Below are 9325 nucleotides of genomic sequence, written 5' to 3' on the forward strand. Positions count from 1 at the left end.
TGACCTTTATCATACCTTGGTTAAGGTATTTGTAGTCTGTAGATAGACTGGGGCGATAGCATTTGTTTAATTGAGTATAACTTGATAACATTATGCACAGGTGTGCTATATTGACAGATGAAAAGCTGGAACATGGCGAGAGACCTAGATTCTTATGAACCCATTTAGCAGGTGTTGACGAGATAGACACCGTTAAACATTGGTAATGATATTGTGGCATTGCTTTATTGATAAAAAACACCTGCACCTACCGTGTATCAACTTTGATAAAATATTGACATCAGCTACATGTGCCATTCCTACACAACTGGCAACAGAATGCTTATCTATGTTCTTTAACGATTTAATGAAGGGTAATTGTGAATGTTTAACACTAGAAACAGTATTTGACAATGCAAATACAAAACAAATAAATGCAATAGCTTATATGAATCACTACTCTCGACACAGATTGAAGAGCGTGTGGTGTCTTTCTGTAGGAGAACACTAGGGTACCCGTAGAAACCTGCAAGGTCGCCATGATGACCCCTTACTTTTCACGTCCGATCGGAGTACCATGATGAAAGGCCAGTGTGTATATTTCTCTTAGTAACGTACAAGTTAACCAAGGCTTGAAACAGAAGGATATACAGCCAGTTATGTTTAGGTGATGGGGTGATCTGTTTGCTAGATGTTATCCCTCCAGATCATCAAGGCTTCCGTGTGATTTAGATTTTCAGATATACCAATTACTTTCGTAGTCAAACCAAGCCATGACAAATTCTAGCCAACGACTAGGATGATAAGGACTTTTCATTATTATAGAACTAGATGTAACTCCATCTGATGTTGACCTGCTGTTACCCCTACCCGTGTGTACTGTAACAACCGTAGGGCGATGTCTCTTGAGTGAGGCTGACACCCCAAGCTGGGGATATCACTGATCATATCCAGTAAGAGTGGGACACATTCCTGTGTCACATAGCTCCGGGGTCTATCAATCAAAACTCCGTATATATGTATGGAAGCTCACAGGATAATAAAACGTGCATCGTAACAAAGCGCCTCTGACAGTATGTATGGAAACCCGCCAGTATGTATGGAAACCCGCAGGATATTTCAGTGTGTATCGTTGTATAACACCTCTGACAGTATGTAGGGAAACCGGCGGGATACGTCAGCGCCTTTTTTGCAAGTTACGTATAGGCAAAATCAGATATAGACTACATGTAAATATTTCGGATACCATGGAAATAAAAGTAATATCTCGTGATGCACAAATGGAGGTTAAATGGAGGTCATCATAACATATTTGGAAAATCATACGTATCAGTCTGTTATAGGTGCTGTACTACAGGAACAATATACCAAACAATACCATGTCTTCGGGTCGTGTTTTAATTACAAAACTTAAGATAATTCTTTTACCATATTAGGTGTTGTAGCTGTCGCACGTGCCTTTATATAATTATATTATCAAGTAAAGGAGGTCACCCGAAGAAAGCACTTCAGATCTCCGGACAGTAAGATATGATATCATATCAACCAGCGCATTCTGTCTGAGTGTAACGTCTACCGGTAAATCTGAAGTTAGCCAGGTCAATATTAAACCCAGGTCCGAAATCGCAACTATAAATCAAGCGATAAAAATATTCAATCTGGTTTAATTATCAATTCCATAGTATTAATCCATATCAATAACAGACAAATAAATATGAATGATTGTAAATTTGAAACCATTCTGTCCTGCTAATCACTGAAATCTACACTGAAGTAGTAATTCTGTCGAGGAACATCTGCTATATTAACAGTTTAGTGACATATCCAGATCATAGTTCTAAATATTTTCCGTTGTGTTATCGACAAGAAAAAGGAGAAAGACATTTATATCTAACAACCTGATGTGACAAGTGTGCGTGTTTTGGCGTTGTAAATTCCAGGCATTGACACTGGTATCTCCGTAATGCGGGACCTCGCTGTTATAAATTCATATGAATCCATGCAATAAACATGTTTGAAAATACCAGCTATTGCTTAATACGCGCTTTGATAAATATATACTTTGATTAACAAGATTAATGATTTTAATCAGTTAGCGACCCGTTGGTTAAGCCTCATTGTCACGGGAAACGCCGCGTTACGATCGTGAATTTTATCAGCGGAAGTGTTGATATATCTACAGCACAACAAGTGGATGCATACTACAGTGCCCTCCGATATTTTGAGATTAGGTCCGGATCACAACCCCCTCCAGAATGATACATTCGTTTGTTGCTTTGTTTAAGACACGATATGATAATTTATTAGAATCTAAATAGAATGTGCCTCCGCTGAACTGACAGTGTTTTCCATGATCTTAGATGTTCCGAAATCCAACCCAAACCAAGACCATGTACAACAATTCAAATCCATTCCATGTGTACAGCATAGAAATGTGGGTTATGATGACGTGTTTGCACGAAATTTTCATTACTGCGTGTGATAGTTTAGGAATTTTACAATGTGCAAAACATTTTAGGAATTTTACAATGTACAACATTTTAGGAATTTTACAATGTACAACATTTTAGGAATTTTACAATGTACAACATTTAGGAATTTTACAATGTACAGCATTTTAGGAATTTTACAATGTACAACATTTTAGGAATTTTACAGTGTACATGTGAGAACATGGCGTTTGATAAACAAAAATCCTATATATTTACTAAAAAAATGTATATATTTTTTGGGGTATTTTTTCCCAAATCAGAAAGTGCATGCTCCAAAAAAAATGTGGTTTTCCCAATACCATCTCACACCAAGAAATTTAAAGCCCTCCATTTCCGATTTAAGGATAATCATTCCTTTTTACCTTTATTATTTTACAAATTCATCTGTGAAATAGTATTTGATGATACTTGGTAGAGTAACAATCTAGACTGAGAGACCTCCATTGACACCTGCTACATATCTATTCCCGTTCACGTTTTTTTACGGCCCCTGGGAAATATATACTGTATCATTATTAGGTTTGTAACATTCGCATTTAGATGATAAACAATGACGACTGTTTGTTGACTGAAATAAGTATAACACTCTGCTTATCAATATCGACATTTGTTCTTAAAAATAGTTATAAAGATATCCGAAAACATCGGTTTTTTATTCTTATAGTCCTACTTTTGTCTGTAAAGTTGTTAATTTGAACAGTAATCTTACCCTATAGGAAATAAACACTGATGGTCATATCAATAATAAATGTTGTCATGATAGACGAAGACTAACTGCGGATGATACGGTCCGAACACGCGATCCGTCATTTATAATTCAACATCCGCTACCGATGTCACTGGGTGCGTTAAAATCATGGAAAGATAACTCCACAGACCGAGTTTCTCGTGCACACATTTCTTTTTCCGTTCTGGAAGTTTTTTTTTCCAGACAGTCTTGCTTTTTACAGTGTTTGACGAGATGCAAGTGGTCTGTACGGGAACTTACACACTGGCGCCAAAGTAAACTTAAACTTTGTTTAACCTGTCGCCAGGTTGAACATAGAATTAAGCTTGTTGTTTTATCTTGTGAAATGTGACACTTGTTCAATAATTTTCTATCCCCTCTATAGGTTTGGTGGGGATTATACGGTGGCACTCCGCTTACACAGACCAAACTAAACCTCAGATACACGGATTGGGTGACGTATGTGTCATATGTAATAGGTGGATCAAAAGGACAGGTATTGGGTACCGTGACAAATCGGAGTAATTAATTCACCCTCTCATAAATCCCCAGGCAGATCCTCATCATTAATCTCACTCGTAACACGAACACTTGTCATATAATTTAACTCTACATTTATTTCAGAATAAAATTTAACTTTTTATCCAAAACGAAATAAATGCTAGCTTAGTCTGTGTAGGATATCAAGATTTCTTAATGGTTTACATAAATGTCTGATTGTTTTGACCCGATACAAACGCCCGTTCCCTTGAGAGATTCAACAGGGATTTATTTCCAGCTTTATGACATAATTTTCCTATTAAACGATTAATTCACGTTAACTGTGTATGAAAGACTGCACATTGCGTTGTTTGTTCTGCTTACGTAATCAAGATGAACGAAGAAATACAAAGCAATTATCACAAAGTAATCGCTTGCAAGGACATTTGGAATATCTTTATACATCAATATGTGTTTAAAGACCTGCAACTTTGATGTCGGATTGTTATTATCATATGATATTACACACTCTAAATCGTAATTTCATTGAAGTGTCACTTTCGTGTAAATAACTTCATAATATCCGTTAAGTCGCCTTTGAATGTATTTTTGTATGACAATAAACTAACTCTGTTAGACATTGCAAACATACACCGTCGTACAGTGAACTGTCCGGGTCACGGCACCTATTTTACATTTGGCAAAGGATATCAAAATAGTCAACATGGTGTTTTGCAACCCCCCGTTCAAAGTGGCAGTGTACATAGTAACTGAAACATAGTGCGATGCTTCAGATTAAAACAAATATTAATTTTTCCTGATCCGATGGTTTTCTAGAAACATGAGATTATTCTATTTGAAAAAAAATTGACTCCTGTGACCTTGTAAACATGTTTATATGAGGACAATTCGAAGCATCCATCCCAGGTACCTACTGGCCAAATATGAGTACCTATTGTTTTATGGAGTTCGACGAGGAGATTTTCAAATATGTTTTACATTTGGCCCGTGTGACCTTAGAAATAAATCAAGGTAGTTTCTAATGGGTAACTTTAAAGCACACCATTCTAGGTACTGTTGGTTAAATATCGGGTATTCTGGAACTTTGGAGGAAATTCTCAAGTGATTCTATACATATTTGACTCAATGTGCTTTTAAAAATAGTTTAAGATCATTTATGATAGAACCTTTGAGTCATTCCATCCCAAGCGTACACTGGCAAAATATATGAACTCTCAGTCTACTGTGACTTTAGAAGATCCTTACAGATTTTTTGTCATATTTGACCCCATATGAGATTGAAATTATACTATTCCTGCAAGGAAAACATCATGCGGTCCCACCCAGGTACCTCCTGGGCGGATATCAGTACCCAGTTATTTCTGATTTTCTAGACTGATTCTTCAACATACCATTTGTAAACTGAAAATATGTGTTAAAACGAAACGGACCCATTACTCATACACATACTTTGTACTTTTGGATATGTAACGTACAATTTGAAATGAAATAAATTTTATATTAATGACAGAGTTTGACTGAAGATGAAAGTTCAAAATATTACTGTAAACTGTACTTACACCAACTGCTTACAGTCCAAGAAATTGTTTTCGGAGATATCATGGTTTTGATTTATCGAGGTAAAACACTGGGCCAAGGGAGGTAACTCGTATTATTTACTTTTTACTTTAATCTCAGACACGAGTACTTGTACTTACGGATATATATTCACATATTTACAATATCAAACTTAATTTTGATTATTGAAGTAGCAATTCATGTCCAGCTGTTTCTAATATGTAGAAAAAGAAAAGTATGCAATATGTTTGCAACTGATTTGAATGTGACAATCTGACAGTTTCATCATTGATGTATAGTGTGTTCTTTTTTATTTTAAAAATAATCTCTTAAGGAGGAAAGCCGCTGGAGCTAGAAGGAGGTTATAATTCGGTCTTGTAATTGTTTAAAACTGTCACAGGAATTAAAAAAATTGACGAAGGGGACCCCGATACTTTCACTTTTTAACATCAGAGATAAGTTAGAATCTGACCACCAGTGGAACCCTTGAATCTCAAATTCAGAAACATGTAATTGCGATTGCCAGCATGTGAACGATTCTTATTCTTCATCGCGCCAATGCTTATGAACATTTGATTAGAATGGAATGAGTTGTCTCCGAGAATGCGTGAATTAATTTTAGAAATAGATAATAAGACAGTTGATCTGCGATCATCCAAAACTATCCCACGCGACCCCTTCATACCATATTCGGCCTCAGGTGAAACTCGCACTATCGCTTATTTACAAATAAATAAGTGATTGTGCGATTTTCACCTGGAGCCGAGGATGCTTTCACACAAGCAATAGATGTGCATAATATGGGCTTGAATGGCCCATGAGAGCAGAATATATTACATGGTAACCAACGTGCTATAAAACATGTGACCTTTGACCTTCATACCAGAAAAGCTGTATGCTTCCATACAGCATACAAAATGAATGGACGCGTAACTGTGATTCTGTCTTATCAAAAGGTCATATGATCACTGTCCTGACACCAAATCCTACTCGAGCAATCTGCTTACGACAGAAAGCATTGCACAGGAATCAGAGTTGATAGTTTGACAGTGCAAAATGATCCACATAACCAATCACCCCCTAGTGGTGTCATTTAACAAATGTTCACCTTGATAATTGATAATAATGATAATAATAATAGTAATAAATTGTTTTATTTAGACAGGGTTACCTATTTAGACTTCCGTCTAGTTTACAATATGGCCCTGATAAAGACACACACAAGAATATACAAGGTAACACTATAAGAATTTACACGACAACACATACCTAGAAATAGGATACATAAATAACCTGTATATATAAGTAAGATAATAAGTAAATTGTAATATATCTCCATATAATTGTCGATGTCGATTACAGATATACAATATAAAAGTGATATCACAGTTAGAATGCAGACCAGAAAGCAGGTGATTGGGTAGCCCTTACATAACGAGGTCTCCGGCTGCGATTTATAAATAAATTTATGTTTTTAAAATATAATGACATTGCTTTATAATAACAATCAAGAACAATAATGTGTATAACATAGATATAATTCAATGAAAGCAATTTCACAGGATACAGATCAGAGAGCAGGTGCTTGGGAAGCCCCTACCTAACAAGCTCCCTGGCTGTAAATTAGACAGAAAGTACATTGTAGTAATTAATTTAGTCAAAAAGGTCAAGTATAAAATATATGTGTTAACGATTTTGGACAATAAGTATCTTGTAAGACTTTGATTAAAAGTGTACTAGGTTGGTAAACTAAAATATTTGCTGAGATACAGCTTTTTAAAAGACTGAATACTAGTAGCATTTCGTGTCACATCAGCTAAATTGTTCCATAATGCAGTACAAGTATATTTAAAAGACTGTTTAGTAAAAGCTGTTCTACATTTGGGAATGTACAGTTTCTTAGGTGTTAATGAATAGTTAGTCCTGGTTGAAACCTGACTGACTTAGGTAAACAAATGTAGCTTTAAATAACCATGAGCCTCGTCACTAAGAATTTTGTAGGTTAGTACACATTTTCTAAAGTTATAAAAATCAAGAATAGGCATCCATTTCAAACTCTTAAGGAGTACGGTGGCTGGAGTTAAAAAAATCTTAACGTCTAAAATAACTCCTGCAACTCTTTTGAGTTTGAGGGGTTACTCCAAACAGAAGAACACTACATGAAATGGGGTAAATAGATGGTCGTATACACTTTTTTGGATACCTCTGAGGGCATGAATTTTCTTAAACGTTTTAAAAATCTAATTTTGTTTGACAGTTTTTCACCAATGTAATCAATATGATTGCTCCAAAACAGGAAACTATCTATAAAACTCCAAGCAATATAACACAATTTACAGTTCAATGATAATTTCATAAACTTTGATACACAAAGTTTTGAGAGTTTTTGGGATGAGTCAATCAGCATGCACTGAATTTTTGCTAGATTAGGACTCATTGTATTTTAGGTCATCTACTTAGATGATAAGAGGAGGTCTATTTTTTTTTCTTTTTAGTATCGATCCTTGTGGGACTTTAACAATGCTTATATTATGGAAGCTGATCGTACAAGTTTGAAATTAACTGCTTGACTCTGTCTGATAAGTATGACCTAAAACAGTTCATGTAATGTTCAGAAACACCGTAAGCCTTAAGATTATGTAGTAACACTTTGTGGTTAACGGTATAAATTTTTGCGTAAATCTAAAAATAAAACACCTGTTAATTTACCGTCATCAGTATTTTTGGACCACTGATCAATTCAACCGGTAAGGCCAGTTTCTGTTGAATGGTTAGGTCTGAAACCATATTGAGAATATGAAATTAATTCATTTGATGACAAATAGTCGTAAAAAGAGTTTTGTATATGTCTAAAATTTTACTGACGTCGAAGAGGATAGATATTGGCCTGTAATTATTGACAGAGGTCATGGCAACAGATTTAAAAATAGGGGTGACTTTTGATTTTTTTCCAGACAGAAGGAAAAGAACCAGTAATGATGGACTTATTGAAAATGTATGTTAACGGCTCTATAATTGATACGCCTAATTTTAATAATTTGACAGAAATTCCATCAAGACCAGTAGTTTTTCCATCATGTAGTTCAGCTTCATGTTTCCTTACAAAATCACATGCGAATAATGTGACAGAAAACGTATTACCTGTAATAATCATTATCTAAATTTAGAAAACTTTAATCAAACTTACTTCCTATTTCCTATATTGCAAAAATAATCATTAAAATCATTTGAAATATTTTCTTTACTTGAAATATTTTCTCCATTATTAGGCTTTGGGTAGTGAGAGGGAATATACATAAAACAATCATCTTCCTTTATTCTCCTCTCCTAACACATAAGAGTTACAGTAAACAAGGGAGGCAATCATGTACTACAGTTATCGAAGTTACCTCCCCTTTGACCATCTGTGGGTGGTTTACAACAGCTACCTATAAGTGTATACATAATCCCCCTCCCCCCCCCCCCCCCCCCCCCCCCCAACAAAGCAGAATTGGATCCTCCAATTTACGTAAAACATCCACACAACTATAGTTAAAACAAACGATTAATCGTGATGGGAATTTGAGTTATAGGTACTTATACATCATATGGAATAAATCTAATACAGATTGAAAGCCTCAAAATTCTATGATATTCATTTGAATTTGTACTACAAAAAGTATGAAATATATAGAAAGGAATATAGATCAACCCAGATGATTCCTTGACAAGCGAGATGTGGAACTCTTACATGTAACATTCTCAATGAAATGACATATTATAGTGATAAGACATGAAAACCCATTATAATGAACCAGAAATCTGGTACCAAGAATTTTCAGACTTACACAATATCTCATTAAGATGTTCAAAATAACCAGGCATATTCAATTCTTATCAAAACCGCATTTTTCTGGGCATTAAATTTACTTCCAACATAGTACTGCTTTTAATTCCATTCAAGTACAAAATGATGTCCATATAACAGTTAAAGTTAATGATACTCAGGCATTGATATTCCATGCTATTGCAAGTACTTCCCATTATATGATCAGGATTGGATCCATTTTGAAGAGAGAAAAAATCCGTT

The sequence above is a fragment of the Ylistrum balloti genome, unplaced genomic scaffold (assembly GCF_031769215.1).
Source record: "Ylistrum balloti isolate Yb309-2 unplaced genomic scaffold, AGI_CSIRO_Ybal_v1 Utg370038, whole genome shotgun sequence".
Classification (NCBI taxonomy): Eukaryota; Metazoa; Mollusca; class Bivalvia; order Pectinida; family Pectinidae; genus Ylistrum; species Ylistrum balloti.